This window comes from Pogona vitticeps, chromosome 11, assembly GCF_051106095.1.
Source record: "Pogona vitticeps strain Pit_001003342236 chromosome 11, PviZW2.1, whole genome shotgun sequence".
Classification (NCBI taxonomy): domain Eukaryota; kingdom Metazoa; phylum Chordata; class Lepidosauria; order Squamata; family Agamidae; genus Pogona; species Pogona vitticeps.
In genome coordinates, this window is record NC_135793.1 from 2,109,905 (window position 1) to 2,126,023 (window position 16,119).

At 52.1% G+C, this 16,119-nt stretch overlaps 1 protein-coding gene and 1 long non-coding RNA gene across 3 annotated transcripts in view; one reads left to right on the forward strand and one right to left on the reverse strand.

Moving 5' to 3' along the window:
- Nucleotides 1-6,619: 6,619 nt before the first annotated feature.
- LOC140702243 (uncharacterized) lies at nt 6,620-9,138 on the reverse strand. The gene is made up of 2 exons (XR_012081334.2): nt 9,020-9,138; nt 6,620-6,961 (listed from the first exon to the last, which is right to left on the reverse strand). It is a non-coding gene; the product is annotated as an uncharacterized LOC140702243 (long non-coding RNA).
- LOC110074267 (actin-binding protein WASF3) overlaps nt 8,290-16,119 on the forward strand; it is a 30,773-nt gene continuing 22,943 nt past the window's right edge. For both annotated transcript variants that reach the window (XM_072980994.2, XM_072980995.2), the window contains exon 1: nt 8,290-8,417. The gene's annotated coding sequence lies outside the window, so the exon portion shown is untranslated. The remainder of the gene's footprint in view (nt 8,418-16,119) is intronic.

Consider the following 16,119-nt stretch of genomic DNA (forward strand, 5'->3'; position numbering starts at 1 on the left):
ATGGATTCTGTCCTCTTAGCTACATTTGGAGACCAGGCTCCCTGCTCTGAGCTCAAGATCTTGTCTATACAGTAACTCTCTCCCTAGCCTGACAACAGCCCTGTGAGGCAGGCCAGCTGAGCGACTGTGGGTGGCCCACAGCTGCCCAATGAGTTTCAGGATCCAGTGGGAATTTGAACTCAAGTTTCCTGAATCTTGGCTTGGGTGGCTTGGATATCTGGTTGTAGGGCCAGAGGTTTGGCATTCAGTTCCGTTGCCTCTTGGGAGAAGAGCCAGCCTGGGTGGCCTTGGGCCAGCTGCACCGTAGCCCCAGGAAACACACACACACACCCAAAGGAAGGAAAGTTTTGCAAACGACTGTACTGCTGGATAGTTTGTACCTAGAAGCCCCAGAACTGACTCTGGCGGGACATTATTACTAACTATATTTCCTGAATGCAAGGCCACCATTTCTAACTGCAACACCAGATGGAGTTTCTCAGAGAGATACGCTGGAGCCTTTTATGGCTAGTAAGAAAAATCTTTCAGCCCCTGAAGTGTTTGCTTTCTTGAGCTTTAAAAGCTGTGGCGAATCGCTGCTCTCGTGCATTATGAGTCCTTGCTAGGCAGCAGAAACATTTCAACGAGAAGCAGCTTGTTAAAAGGTTTGTCACACTGCCTTTTCCTTTTATTTTTAATGTGGTGGACACAACAGCCATTGTTCCTTTTAATTAGAGCTGGCTGGCTGGCTAACTCGGAAGTTTAGACTGGGAGTTCGATTCCCCCCACTGGGCTTCCCGGGAGAAAGAGCCAGCCCGTGTAGCCTTGGGCCAGCTGCACCATCCCAGGGCGCCCCCCAGAGGAAGGGAAGGGTAAAGCACTCCTGAGTATTCTCTACCTAGAAAATCCTGGAAAGGAGTCGCCATACATTGGAAGGGCATCACAAGATACATGGGAGCAGCCATTGCTATTTATATTCCTGTCTTTTGATCATTTCCAAGTGGTAGTATCTTTCACATCCACCCTGTTAGGTAGGCTAAGAGACAGGGCTGGACCACCAAGTGAGTGACATGGCCCCCGTGAGAATTAAAGCCTCCCATCTCCCAGGTCCCCATGCAACATGACAATCACTACACATCCGTGTTAGTAGTTTTACACAGGATAAAATGTATGGCATTTCTAATTTGGCACATTTTACAGAAATGCAGGGGGGAATGCGATAAGTGCACATTTTCTTCAAGTTCTGCTAAGTGATGATGAGAAAAATTTGGGGGGAGTTGAAATCTGCAACCACCACCCCGTTTAAGACACAAAGACAAACCTCATCAAGATTTACACCCTTTTTGGGAGTCTTTCCACGTTGTTCCCGACCAGTAATTCCAAGAAGGTGTCTCCCAAAATAAAAAGAGGGTGTGTGGGGTGAAAACATTGCCGGACGAGTGTGTGTGTGTTGAACCTTGAACTTTTTGCCAGTTCCTGCAGCATCCCAGAAGCAGTGGCTGCTGCAGAAGCATGACACGAACCACCAGGCTGAGAAGGATTAGATGCGCCTTTACTTCAGGGAGACCTTTCATGCATAGGAAGACAATTGCTTTCTCCTTGTTGCCCTTTCTGCCTCAAAGGAAATCATCCAGTTTTTACCAAAAAATTATTGAAGGATTAAAGATGCTCAGGGTGCTAACAGCGGCTGGGCCACAGTTCTTACACAGAGCAAGCTGAGCACTGCCTGAACCGAACACATGATGCACTCAATCAGCACATCCGTCAGCCTGTATTCACCCAAAAAAAAAATTATCTCGGAGCATTTAATGGCAAGGCCGAAGCCTCCAGACACGTTTTGCATGTGCCTAGCAGAGTCTTGGCTGATTAAAGAATTATGAAGGGCACTTTAATGTGTCTTTGCTCAGACCTCAGGCTCCCTGAATAGGACTCAATTCTTGATGTTTCTTTAGGCTCGGTACCTTTCACATGGATCATTTAACCGTAAAGGTCATCTGTGCATGGAGACAACCTTTATGTTCTCTCGGGCAATGTAACAACAGATAAGTGCTTTCAAATAATAATAATATGCCATCAAGTTGATTCTGATTTATGGCAACCCTTTCTGAGGTTTTCTTTAGGACTTAGAAGTGACTTGCCAGGACTTTCTCTGCAGCTGGCCGAAGGCTACACAGGCTGGCTCTTCTGGGGTGCACAATGGGGAATCAAACTCCCAGCCCAACTCATCACAGGAAAGAAAAGATCCCTGGCCCTAAATAATTACACACAGGTAGTGAGGGGAAAAAGGGGAGGGAGCAGTTCATCGGATGTGCACGGAGCCACACAAAAGCAGGCTAGGCTCATACACTGTGAAGTTGCCCTTCGGTCTTACTCACCGCCCATGACTTCTGGGAAGGCACGCTTTTCGCTAAGTACTACTATTGGAGTTTGCTGCTTTCTTCCTCCTCCCTCCCAGACTCCTTTCCTTTCATGCCATTGCTGCTGAGTTCAATAAAGACATGGCCTGCTTTCACCTGACTGCAGATCTTCCCTGCTTAGGAAGTTCTTGTAGGCAATTTTTTTCCTCCGAAGGGGTGAAGCAAGCTCCCTGTCTCACCTGCCGCTCCGGCTTGCAATTTTCCACTTGCTGTCATGTTCTTCCCGGGAGGCGAGGAGGCTTGCTACCCATCTACGTGCTTTCCATCCACACCCTGAAATCAGCCTCCTTTAAGAAAACCTTGTTCCTGGCTGATGCACCGTGTCCAAAGAGTGGGTCGCCATGTAATTTTAATCAGCCGAAGGCCACCCTTTTAGCGGAGCGGATGTTGATGCTGATGCTGTTCCCTATCGCTATAAATTATGAAGCGCTGCTCTGGGTACTTCAGCGATGGAGGGCGTTGCTTTCGAAAACAGGCCACCCAGATGCTAAAAGCAGGAGCAGGCACCACGCCGGCCCTGGAGAGGCACCAAGAACCACAACTTGGGGTTTCCAAGGTTGTCTTTCTCTGACAACAGCCAAGCCGCTCCAGCTTTCAGAAGTGGCGCCGTTCCCGCGGTGTGCCCAGGTGTGCAAGAACCAGCGAGCCTCGAGGGTTTCCTTGAAGACTGAGCACTCCATGATAAAGATGCCGGGGCTGGTCAAACCCTTCCCAAGTCCCAGAGTGGGAAGACCCTGGTGGAAGGCGAGGCGGAGGGAGGCCAAGAGGCAGCCGGCAAGGGGGACATGAGGCGGGCCACTCCCCCCCCCCCTTTGCCTGCTTCCTTATTACAGAGGGAGGGTCGGGGCTCTGCCTGTGTTCTCCTGTGTTTGAGTAACTTCCAACCCACGTTGGCCGGCCGGCCTGCCTGCAGGAGTGGGCTTCTGGATTCTTTTGCTCCTCGTTCTCTCCACCACCGTCCGGCGCCATCCAGCTGCACGGCACCTTCTGCCGCACCGGCCCCCAGCCATGCCAGCACCCACTGGGTCTCGGGTGTGGAAGTCTCAGGTGTCTGGGGCCTCGAGATTTTTGGCTCTCCGGCAGCCCTAGGGTCTCTGCTGCAAAACCACTCTTTTCTCAGCCTTGGAGCCGGAGCTGGCCTCCTTGGCCAAGGCAACTCAGGGCCTCCCTGCGGGGCTCGTGGCGATCACTACCCTTCCCACTCCCTTTCTGGACCTCCTCGTGCCCTGCCTTCCTTGAGACACGGGAGAGTTCAAAGGCAGGGCCAGCTCACCTTCTTACCCTCACTCTCGCAGAAAAGCAAGATGGCCCCTTCCCTGACCGCCATCGGAAGCCCTCCCAACCGATGGATGGGTCTCCTTTCACCCCGGTTGGGGGAATAGGGTCCTTCTACAGTAGGTGAGCTTTGGGGGGGACGGGACCCTCCCTCCCTGGCATGCTCTTCATGGCAAATGCAGCTTCCTGTTCTTCAGCGCCCTCCTGCACCGCCTGCCTGAGCCAGCGGCCTCACTCTGCCCAACCAAAGGGCCGCTTGTCCTGCAAAGAGGCAGTGGGGCAAGGGAGGCAGACGCCTCCCCCTCTGGCTGGCCGCCCCACAGCTGAAGGCAGCCCCTCTCCCCAGAAAAAGCTCCACATTGCCTCCGACCTCCCTCCATGGCGTTCTCTCTTTTCCTGTCTGCTGGGCTGAAGGAACCGGAACATTTAGGCAGCTTCGAAGGAGTGTTGCCTCGGCCCCAATACCTGGACGAGCCCCTCAACCCACCCGAAACATGTGGCTCTTCTTTCAGAATAAAATCCTTTCCTTTCCTTTTACAAGACCCTGCCAGGGTTCGTTTGACTTTTCCCGAACCCTCCTGGCCTCCTCCTGAGGAGGCAGTTCGAAACACACACCTGGATGAACATCTAATGATTTCTTTTCTGGGTTTCTGCACCCTGCCTTCCCCATGTCTCCTGTCTTTGCAAGAGCAGCTGAGAAATGAGCAGCGTGGTCTCTTACGCATGTCTACCCACAAGTAGGCGCCACTGATCTCTCTCTCTCTCTCTCTCTCTCTCTCTCTCCCCCCCCCCCCCCTCTGTGTGTATTTCTGGAACTGACCTCTTCTTCATTGTGCTTTTCTTACGACATTGCAACTCTGCCACCTTGTGGTGCAAGGAAAGATTTACACACATATTTGTGTATTCCACACATTTGGGTAGCTAAGGCCCATCTCTCCTTTAAAAATCTAAATTGGTACGTATTTTATATCCATTTTTAAAACACTGATTTATGATTTAATTGTGTCCACCTTCTCAGGTGTTTTGCTATGTTCTGATTCCTCCAAATTGTATCAATGTTTGTTTTAGAATGCTGAATATTAAAATAGGTTTTAACTTCATTACAGCCTCTTTTAAACTTTTAAGTGTTTAAGTCTTTATGAATAAAGTTTGCATTTAATACCAACAGCCTAGAATAACCCAGTTCAACTCTGTTAAGACCAGAAATGTGTGAATTGTTCCCTCCTTTTATTATAAAGGATCATGGAGGTCCTGGAAAACTTTGGGTATCTTCTGATAAAATGCCAGAAATTTCTCATTCAGAGGAAACGGAGCCTCCGGAACTTCCCACCACTTGAAAGAAGGGATGAATACATTAAAGGAAAAATTACTTTTGGGAAGGACAATTCTTAGGAATACATCTCCTAACTGTTGCACTGGGTTTACAAACTAACATCAGAAACTCTTATAAGGGTTGCAACGTATTGCCTGACCCAATTTGAACAGAGGGCTCTCTCTCTCTCTCTCTCTCTCTCTCTCTCTCTCTGTGTGTGTGTGTGTGTGTGTGTGTGTGTGTGTGTGTGTGTGTTGCTGTTGCCAAAGGCTGGTTTCTGTACCATGTCCCTTCTTAATTGGAGTGGGGTATGAGCATGTCTCAAGGGGCTAACTATCCTAGGTTTTTTCTGTGCTTATGTTTCTTTTGAAGGAGTGTGGTGTAGATTTGGACCTTAGCTTTTTGATGGAGTTTAGGGATCTTAAAATCCTCCCAATATCTGGCTGAGAAAGGGCTTCCCCCGGAACAGTATGTTGCTGCCAGCATTCTCTGTTGCAGACTGAAGTACTTCGGGGTGCCTGGGTTTTGAACGGATAATCAAGAGCCACCAGCTTTACAAAAGCCTGCGCCTGATAGAGATGAAAACTGCTAGATCACATTTCCAGTTCAGGAGCAACCAAGCAACCTGCGTCATGGGACTCTTCAAGGTGTGTGTGTGTTTGTGCGCGCGCAAGTATGGAACGTCCTTTTTGATGAGCATCCAGACCTCAAAATGCACCCTCATGCCAGCACTCACAGCTTCCCCCACATCTGACATTTCCTTTCTCCTCTCTAGTTCTCTGACGCACTTTGCGATCATAATCTGAGCAGCTGTTGAAGAGGTCCTTCCATCCAAAAGATGCACGGATGGGATAAAGCAGAGAGGAAGATGAGCGATGTCGAAAAACACACACAGAGACAAGCACAAATGTATTATAGGGGTGATTCTCACCCGCTACCCTCTCCACTCCTGTTTTATTCTGGCTGTGTTCATGCTTCTCACCTGCTTCTTCCGTTTTAGTCCGGCTGTCCTCTTGCAAAACAGTCCATGTAGTTGTTTCTCAGTGTGTAGGCATGCATGTGTGTGTGCGCGCACACACACACACACACTCACTCTTAATCTGCCTCCAGCTGATTCCATTGGATTTTTACAAGAGATTGAGGCCAGAGCAGATGCCTCTGCCCTGTCTCGGTCAGTTGGCTGTGGCAAAAATGGGTCCCACAGGGTGTATAGAGCCTAAAGAGTGTGGTTCCCCTTCCCCCCAGGCCCACCCTCCAGAAAGGGGAGGGGGAAACCCCCCCCCCCCACACACACACACATTTAGCCCCCAAAGCACAAGCCATACCTCAAGAGCCCTCTGGGTGGTGCAGTTTGCCTGTTGTCTGTAATTTCAACCCTGATTTTTTGGGAAACAACGGGACCCTCAAGACATCACCTGTTTTGAAGAAACATCTTTGACTTGACTCTTTATCTTATTGCGTAGACTTACTGATCGCACAGCAGGACTCGTGAGTCAACCCCTGTAGGATTTTTCCCCCCGTGGCTTTGCCAGCCGGGCGGGCGGCTGATGGGGTGCTCACGGCACTCCTTTCCCCGGTTCAGAGCCAGTTTTTTTTGCAAACCGAGAAATGTGTTACATATTTCAGTGGAAAACTCTGGGGCCCAAGTAGCTATTTATAAAGCGCTGAGAAAATACCACAGTGACTTCTTGTGATGCCTAGTGTTCGCAGAGTTGAAGTTATGCATTTAGATATAAATATACACACATACAACAATCTCCACCCCATTTTTCCTGCCCCAGACTTGGCCTGCATGTTTTTCTTGGGTGGATCAATTCAATTCCTCTCGTATATTTCATTATCATGTAAAGGCAACATGTAAGAGGAGGCTAAAGTCATTTAAATATATCTCATATTTGAGATGTTGAATATTCCTCAAGAGTTCATCCATTCCTGCTCAATGGATCGGCTGCCTCCCCTCCATTGGTTGGTAATAGAACTGGAAAGGGAAAACAGTGTAAGAACAGAAAAACAGCAAGGCGGGGGGGGGGAATATTCTGGTCATTACCAGCGTTCTGATGAAGTCCTTAGAGGACAGAAGCATAAGTTACAGAGAACCTGTCATTGCAACATAGAATTCCTTAACCTCTGAAAGCATCTGATTACCATCTCGGTAAGATAAGCTACTCTTAGAAAAAGAGGTGTGGGAGGTCAGGATGGGAGGTGTGGTTTCTTTCTCTCCTTGTGGCTCCTGCTAGCTGATGACACAACAGTCCTGCAAGAGTGCGTAAATGTAGTTTCAGTCGGCAAATCTGGTTCTCTCCAGTGCAGCTCCCCAAGTCAGTCAAGCTATTTCGCCACACAAGGCAGACAATCTCCCCAGCAAGACCACAGTGACCACCCGGCAACGAATGGGCCTTTTGCTCCCTTTTTCATTATCAATCGCACCCAGTGGTCCGAAGACCAGGGGAGAGGGGGGCATCGAGCCTGCAGCTCCCGTTGGATCACGGGGCACCTCTGCCTTTCAGGACAACTCAGGTCCGCGACTTGGAGGTGGCTGCCTCGCTCTGCGCCTACTGTCATGGTCCATCACGCAGAATTTTGGGGTTGACCTTCGCTGCTAGGCAGTCTTAGTTCCTGTTCTCTCCCTGAGCTACATTCCGAGCCCCTCACCAAACTACAACTCCCAGGATTCCATGGGCTGGAGAGTGGGCAGTGTATGAAAGTGGGGTCCAGCTGGTCAAGGTTGGGATGGGGGGGGTCTCTGCATTCCAGCTGGGCCTGGACTAGACAAACCCTTCTTTCCGGGCGATTACAGGCCACAAGAGGCCCGAGGCTGCCTCCCTTCCCAGGCGCCCCCCTCCCCGCCCGAAAAGCCAGGCTTCTGCGGGGTGGCGGCGGCGGCGGGGGGGGTGTCCCTGTGGATCCAGGGCAGGCCAGCCGCTGCGTGGAGGGAACACCCGTCTTGGGCTGGATGCGTAAAGCATCTCTTCCTCCCCCCCCTCCCCGGCATGGCGCTTCTAATCCTAGAGAGATCTCGGCGCAAGGGAGGTGATGATGACGGTGGTTTCCCTCCCCAGCAAGAGGAGAGGGGCGGGTGGAAAAGGGTGGTAGCCCTGGGGATGAGGAGGAGAAGGAGGAGGGGTGTGTGTGTGTGTGTGTCGGGGGGGGGGGGGTTGATGGAGGCGCATGCGCGTTGAGCGCACTGCGGAGCCGGGCTCAGGGAAGCTGCCAGGCAGGGGCGCGTCCCCGCGCGCCCGCCCGCCCGCCGAAGCGAGGAAGCAGGTGGGCAGAAGCTGCGGGTGCACCGCGTCGCTTGGCCATGCCCGGGGGCGACGGAGGGAGCCGCAGCCGCAGCCGCAGTAGCAGCGCCAGGCGCGTCCCCCCCGGCCGCTGAGCCCCCTGCCCAGCGCTCCCAGCCCCGCCGGTGGGAAGGCCAGGGGCCGTCAGGGAAGGTACACCTTGCGCGCGATCCGCCGGGCTGGGCCGGGCGAGGATGGCACCGTCGGGCGGCCGGGCGGGGAGAGCGAGGCGAGGCAGCTTTCGGGCTGGGCAGGGAGCGCGAAGCGAGCGCTTGCCGGGGCGGGAGGTGGGGGGGGAGGAAGGCACGCTGCGGGCCAGGCATCGGGTCCAGCCGGGCGGGCTCCTTCCCTGCCTCCCCGACGCCCGGGCTGGGCAGGCGGAGGGAGCCCCCGCAAGGCGTGGGTCTCGGGGCCTGGGGCGGGGGCTGGCTCGCCAGGGGGCGGCTGGGGGGCAGAGGAGGGCGAGGCGAGGGGCACCTGGCTTCCCAGTCGCTCGCAGGCGGGCAGCGGAGGGCATGGGTGCCCAGCCTGGCAGAGGAAGGGAGGCGGCCAGATGGAGAGCGAGCAGCGGCCGGGAGCGGGGGGGGGGAGGCGAAGGGGGGGCGAAGAGGAACGGGGAGAGGGCAAGCGCGGGGCGAGCCTCATATTTGGGGGAGGGGGTATTGCCTACAAGCCCAGGTTCCCCCCCCCTCCAACCACGGACCTCTGCCGCCCGTTCTCCGCCCCGTTCTGCCCCCCCCGGGGCTCCAGCCCACCTGCGAGGGGGTCTCGGTCTCTCCCCTCCTGTCGCTGGCCAAGGTGTTCGTGTTGGAGAGACGCGTTAGCTGTCCCCGGGTCGACTTCTTTCAGCCATGCTAGGAAGGGAGAGAAGGGGGGGGAGACTGAGCTGGAGGGCGCGGGGGGGCAGAACTGGTTCCGCTCTGGCAGGACACGCGGAGGCAGGGCGCCCCGGAGGGTGTGCAGAGGGCCTGGACGGGTGGGGGCGGCGGCGGCGGGGGCGGCGTGGCCCCCCCCCAACTGGAGGGCCGGAGCGCATCTCCCGGGACCCGAAGGTCACTCCAGGTCGGCGATTAGGGCTTCCAGGCGGGCTTGAGTCCCCAAGCTGGTCGGCTGAGAAGCTGATTAGCCGTCCGGGCCCTGGGGCTGGCCTGGAGCCTCCCTCCCTCCCTCCCTCCCTCCGGGGGCGTTTGGACGGCTTGGATTTTCTGGCCCGCTTGCAGATGCCAGGCTTGGTGTGGGTGGGCGAACGGAGGCGGGGGGGGGGAGGAAAGGCTTCAAATTTAAAAATAAATATGGTGGGCAAAGCAGCCTGTCGGTCGGGTTTGGGTTCAGGAGCAGGTGGGCCAAGGAACCCAGAGGTGCGAGGCAGCATGGCACACGGGGTGAGGGTGGGGGGGGGCACAGGGAATGGAGACCAGGGCTTCTGCACCCTTAAACGTTGGCATGGAGGCGAAAACCTGCAGACCTCCCCCCTCCCTGTGCATCCTTCAAAGGCAGAAGAGCCTAGCTATCTTTTGCATTTGGCTTCCCAACCCTGGAGGAGAAATCCACAGGGTCCGGCTGTCCATTTTCTCCCCGGCCACCCACCCCGGCTGGTTCAGCGAATGAGGGGCGGGTGAAAGGGGAGAGGCGACATCGACCCAAATATTGCAAGAAGCCCCCTTCCATTTTCTTTATTGCTGATTTTGGGGGGTTTGGGGGGGGAGAGAAGGGAGGATCCAACGGATGGGCCCCTTTTGTGTTGCAACCCCGCCACTCCGGGAGATGTCCAGGAAAAGAAAACGGAATGAACTCCCAACCCAAAGCGGGTGGAAAGCGCCCGGTGGCAGAGGGACCCCGTCCTGGAGACAGAGCAGTTTGGACCACCAGCCGCTGGGACTCAGTTCCACCCAGCGACACCCTGCGTCTTGGCCCGAAAGCTCCTTGCTCTTTAGAAAGTGTGTGCCCTTTGGGGGTTGGCCTCATCCAGGCATCGCCCCAGTGTGGGGTTTGGTGTTTCGGAAGGGACCGGCTCTCCTCCCCCCCCCCCCCACTGGTGCCTGCAGTGAAGCATCTTGGAGCGTCTCTGGACCCAACGGCCTTGCCCAGTGAGGGCGGACTCTTTTGATGGCAAGGTCTGTCCTTCAGCCATGGAGAAATTTCCTTTTTTTTGGCCTATGGATCCCAGGATGCCAAAATCAGTGGGGATGATGGCTGCACTGCCTGTGGGGTTCCGGGGCCTCTAGCCACCCTCCCCACTCCCCCACCCCCTCAACAAAAGGGAACAGTCCCCACCTGTGGGGTTACTTGCAACCTGGGGGCTTCTCCATCCTATCTCTCGCCCCTCTATCCTTTCGGGATTTCAAAGCAGATTCTGAGAACCTTGGATTTCGGGGTTTGTAAGGGCAGGAATGCCCACTGGAGAAGCTACACGGTTCCGACACATGCGCTTTTCTAGCTACATCAGCCTGAGACCTGTCCAACCTGCCCCAGGGACTAGCGTTCCTTGGGAGCTGTGGTCTCCGACTGAGAGGGGCCGAACCAATTGTTCCGTCAGACCCCCACCCCATGACTGTGAAATAGCATCTCTGTTAAATGGGTGGGTTTTGTGCCCAGAGACCAGAAAAGCTCCTTTTAAAGGCCATCTTGTGAGCAGGATGCTCCGTCTAGCTGGAGAATTCTGGGTTCTGAGGTCTAAGAAGTGAAAAATAGATCCGTTTCCCAGCGCCGCCGCTCATGTCCGCCCCCACACCTTCCCTCTAAATCTTGCATTTCTGAGTTTTTTTAAAAAATTCTCTGCACTTTGGAGGAGAGCAGAGCAACAGCCCCCACAAGGTTATATTCAGGCAGCACAATTGGCTTCTGCTGGGGAAGGGGGGGAAATGATTTGGAGGATATACATACCAGGTTGAGACCACGTTGGCTGTGATGGCCTCGCCGCATGCGATGGGTGTCGTTTCGAGAGGTATTTTACACTCCGTGCTGTGCACACACACACTCATGCCTGCTTCTGTACCTTTGGAAAGGGGTGGGGATTTTTATTAATTTAATTAACAATGGGGTGTGTTTGGGGATTTAGAGGATGATAATGGGATTGGAAAAAGGCTAAGGAAAGCATGTCCCAAAACCACTGTTCTCTCCTTCCTGCGAACCAATGTGATGTAGGTTTCTGGCCATTATTCCTTTCTTTATTTATTTTCATCTTGTTTATTTATTTAATGTGTGCCTCGCCTTTCTCCTTGTAGAGGGGCTCCAGTATGAGAAGCATCATTCCTTTTTCTACCAGTTGCTGGGGGATATGGCAGAACTGCTCGATAGCTCTGGGGTTTGAGGCCTCTGGCTGCAGAACCAGAAATTGGGAGTTGGATTCCCCCACTGGACTTCCTTAACAGGGCTGGACTGGATGATCTGCAGGGTCCCTTCCAGCTCTGCCATTCTCAGGTGATGATGGTGGAAAGGAAATATCTATTGCACTCAAGTCTTGCTTTGGGTTTTCCTATAAACATCTGGATGGTGAATGCACAAACAGGACGCTGGACGAGGGAGGCGTTGGGTCTGGTCCACCCCACAGGGACGCTCTTCTTTTCTCTTCTCCGGATTCCTCGTGCCTCACGTCTTTTTTGGGTTCTAAGAGCACAGAGACTGTTGACTTGCCTTTCGGAGGGCAAGATACCCATGGCAGCCGATGGACAGTGAATTTGCCACCCTGGTTCTTCCATAAGCCCAAATTAGATTGTGCAGTTAGCCCGTCGTTTGAAGCAGAACCCTCTGGAGTGATTGTCCCAGCACAAAGTTATTTCACTCTGCATTTTGCAAAATGACTTAACTTTTGTTTTGTGAATTGTTTTTTTTTTTAAAGAGGTGAGTGCTGGCTTTATTTTCCAGTCTGGTTATATTTTGGAGGAACTGCATATCTGGGGGATGGAGGAAATGCTCAACACACCTTTAGCAGGTCATTTGATCCCCAGGTACTAACCATTGTTTCACAGTACACAGAATCTGAGGGTCATGGAGTGGGAAGGGGGCTTCTCAGGCCATCGGGTCCAAACCCCCCCCCCTCGCTCAGTGCAAGGACCCACATCAAAGCAGGTCTGACGGAGGTAGGTCTAATTTTCCCTTAAAGGCCTCCAGCATTGGAGCGCTCACCACAGCTTCCTGAGCTCACGGCTCCCTCGTCATACTGCTCTAACAGTTAGGAAGTTTTTCCTGATATCCAGGCAATTCTGAGCTTTGGGAAGTTCCTCATTTTGTGGACTACACCTCCCAGAATGCTGAGGCCAAACAGAACAAATATAAATATCAATAAGCATGGCCATTGCTGGGTGGGAATTCCCCATGTCATTTGAGAGATACTAGAAACTGTAGCCTAGAAGAAGGAAATCCCCCCAAAAGCATACACTTTGCTCCGTTACCTGTGTTTTACATCTTACCAGACCGTTTAACCAGGTGAGCTCTTCCCTGAGGGCTGTCATGCTCCTGAAACGGACCAACCCTCAGAGTTTTGTGCGCACGAGACTTAGGCCTCTGCCCCAAAGGATCTGGGCCACACGCAAGATTGCTGGTCTTATACATCCTGCTGGAATAATTCTGTGTCGGTCAGCCTCCCGGCAGGCTCGTTGGACCGAACCAACGCTGAGCCTGGTTCCTGAGAACCAGCTGTGCCTAATGACATCGTGGTTCTGTGAAATTATGGGCAGAAAGTCAACGCGGCAAGTTGTCATTTCCAAACCCAAGGCAGGCAGGCAGCCAATTTCCAGCCCACCTCTTCTCTTGGGAAGCAGCACGAGAGCGAGTTAAGGATCCGTGTGGGCTTTGCTGTTGAAGTTTCCAACTCCTCCCACTCAGCCGGCTGGCCGAATCCTGCTTGGAAACTGATGCACAGAAAGGGTGGCAAAGGGCGATCTCTGGAGGAGAGCTTGTTTTTTTCTCCTTCTGTTGGCAGCGTTTGAGGCTTTACTGCAAGGATAGGTGTCCAGATGTTTTGTGATTTTTTTTTCATTAGCCCTCGTCAGTGAGGGGGAGGTGATGATTGTGTTCCGGCCAAATTCGGAAGGCTGTAGCCGCTAACCAGTGCTTCCCTGGATCACCTTGCAGACACCGCTTGGGAATGAATCTGGCTTGCTGCTTCCTCCCTGCCTAGCCTGCTGCCCTTACTAAGCCTCTGAGCAACCGAGCATGGCAGGTGTGACATTATATTAAGCACTGTTGATGTGACGCATGCGGCATAGTGTCAGCTTCCTTGTTCCAATGGCATCTCAGCCCCTTTTCTCCATAATGCTCCCTTCTCAGGTTCAGATCGGGGAAGGCAAATCATTTTCGGACCTAAACATGCTTGGACTGAATTTGTGACAACGGGGAACTGATGTACCAGCTGATTAGATGCCAGACCTTGGGGGGCCTGGTATCCTTTTGGCTCAGAGCAGGAGTTAATCTAATTCAGCTTCCTCTTTTCCAAAGTGGCCACTCAAGGCCCATCATTCCTGTTTCCCCCCCTCTTGCCTCCCACCCCCTTTCAAATAAAGAGGGACATACCTGGCTTCTCTTTTTCCCTTTCTTGTTCTGAACACATGCAGGCATAACGGAACCTCTCAGCTGCTCCAGAAGGGGTAGACCTGGGTTTCTCAGCATCCGGAAGCAGAAATCTCCCTGCTTACCATAATTACTTGGGGGGCTCTCAGTGTGGGCACAATGTGAGGGAGGGGGAGATGTAGCCACGTGCTTTTGCACTCCTCAGGTGGAGGGGGAGGGAACCAGATTTAAAAATAGAGACTCTTTTGCTGAAGCCCTTCGTGTCCCTGTTCCTAACATTTGAAAGTAACAGGAAACATTGATTGCACACTAATAAAGTTCCCACTCCTCATTTTGTTCTTGGAATGTAACTTCGTTGCATTCTCCTTATCCACCAGAGTAACTAAATGGAGGCAACGGGGATACTTAAAATTCTCTCTGCTAAAACCTGTAGCATTTCAGAGTTAGAAGGGAACATAGTGTGGTCCGGTCTATGTGGAACTCCGTAGCATCCCCAGTGTCATCATCATCATCATCTTAGCACTGCAGAGCTGGAAGGGACCCTTGGGATCAAGACATCCAGCCCCTGCCAGGGAATTACAGTGCAGAATTCGAACTCCCCACTTCTGGCTCTGAAACCACTGAAATAGGGGCCATCTTTAGAGATCCCCAGCAAAGGAGAGCCACCTTGTGGCAGAGTGTTTCCCTGTCAAACACGATTTACCATAAGGAACTTTCACCTAAGGCTGAAATCTGTTTCTTTGTGATATTCAGCCATGGGTTCAAATCCCACCCCCCCACCCCCCAGAGGAACAGAAGACTAAGTTTGCTGTAGTTTCGCCCAGGCTTTTTTTGGGAGTAGACCTGGTCAGAGTTTGCAGAGAGAGGATGGGATTCCCTCTCTCGTTCTTGCTACAGGACTCCACATGTCCAGACAGCCGTTGCTTCGAAACACTTGGGATCCTTGGAGAATAGGCTGGTGTGAGTCATAGGGCTGGCGGTACACCAAGGATCAGCTCAGGGAGCAGTAGGTCGCTTCTTGGTGAAGTGGGCAGTTTTATCCCTGCAGTAGCTCCAGGGCTCCCTTCCTCCTGGGGGGGGGGGGTCTTTCATCTCCGTCCCAAACTAAGAAACCCCACATTGGAAGGGAAAATATATCTGCTAAAGCAGTGCCCTTCTGAGTGACTGGCATCGATGCCTGGATCCAGGAAAATTATCTTTGAATCTCTCCTCTGGGTTTCTTCTCTTAAATGTCAGGAAACCAGCCTGAACCGATTTTTTTTCCCCTGACGCCCTTGAAGAGCGAGGAAAAGGCATCGCTGTTTCCCTTTTGCCTCTGCGGCTCCATCTTTTGTTTCCCCCTCTTCTTTTTCTGTTTTATAATGCCCTGCTTTTATATAAGCTGCTCCGTGGGCGTTTGTATTTTTTGTGGACTAAAAGGGAGTGTACACATGTTCTGAATATACAAAGTAAGGTCTTGATAAAAGACTTAGTAATTGAACTGTTAAAATGTTCACCCTTCCGAGTGTAGAATTCTGGGGATATTTGCCTTTGAAATGAGCAGAGAGAGTTAGGGTGCAGGAAACAATGAAAATGGATCTATTTTTAAATGTTGACGAAATAAGGCCCTGATCAACGTTGGTTTATGTGTGCAATTGCCTGGAATATCAAAATGGCTTTTTGTTTGGCTGAGTCCAGCTCTACTGAATTATATCATGGATAAAACTGAATTGCTAAGGACATACTAGGTTGCCTTCTTCTGAGTAATGAAACTTAGTCATTTCATTTTACCGGCTTAATACCCACGTTTTTGGACAGGTCTACCAAATTTAACAAATAACATGAAAATTACAAATAGAATGATATAGCTTTTCAGAAAGCTAAAAGGACGAAGAATAGAAAAACCTGTGATGGGTTATAATATTATGTAGCCAGGATAAAACGTTTGCAGAAACCCAGCAATAACAGAGCAGCAGAATCAGCGAAAAGCTTCTCTTAAAAGCCACCCAAAATGTTAAGAGATTTGGAGCCTTTTTTCAGTGCCAGAATTGAGAAGAGTGACTGCATATCTAATAGAGAGGAAGTTTCATTAAGACAGGGGCTTTGACTGAGAAGGCCCTGTCTGTGATATCTGCTGATCTGGCTGTTCTTAGATTAGATTAGGCATCTTTCAGTTTCGAGAGGTGATGGTAACGTGCTCTGAACAGAGGTCTTGGAATAGCGTCTAGTGTGCCTGAGAAGGCCAATTCAAGAGTGACCATCCCTTCCACATGGAAGACAATTACAATCTGTACCCCGTCTAGGTCCCTGATTTTGCTGCTTTCATGACTGCCTCTTCGCCTCGGCCTGCTGGACAAGGGTCTCTTCA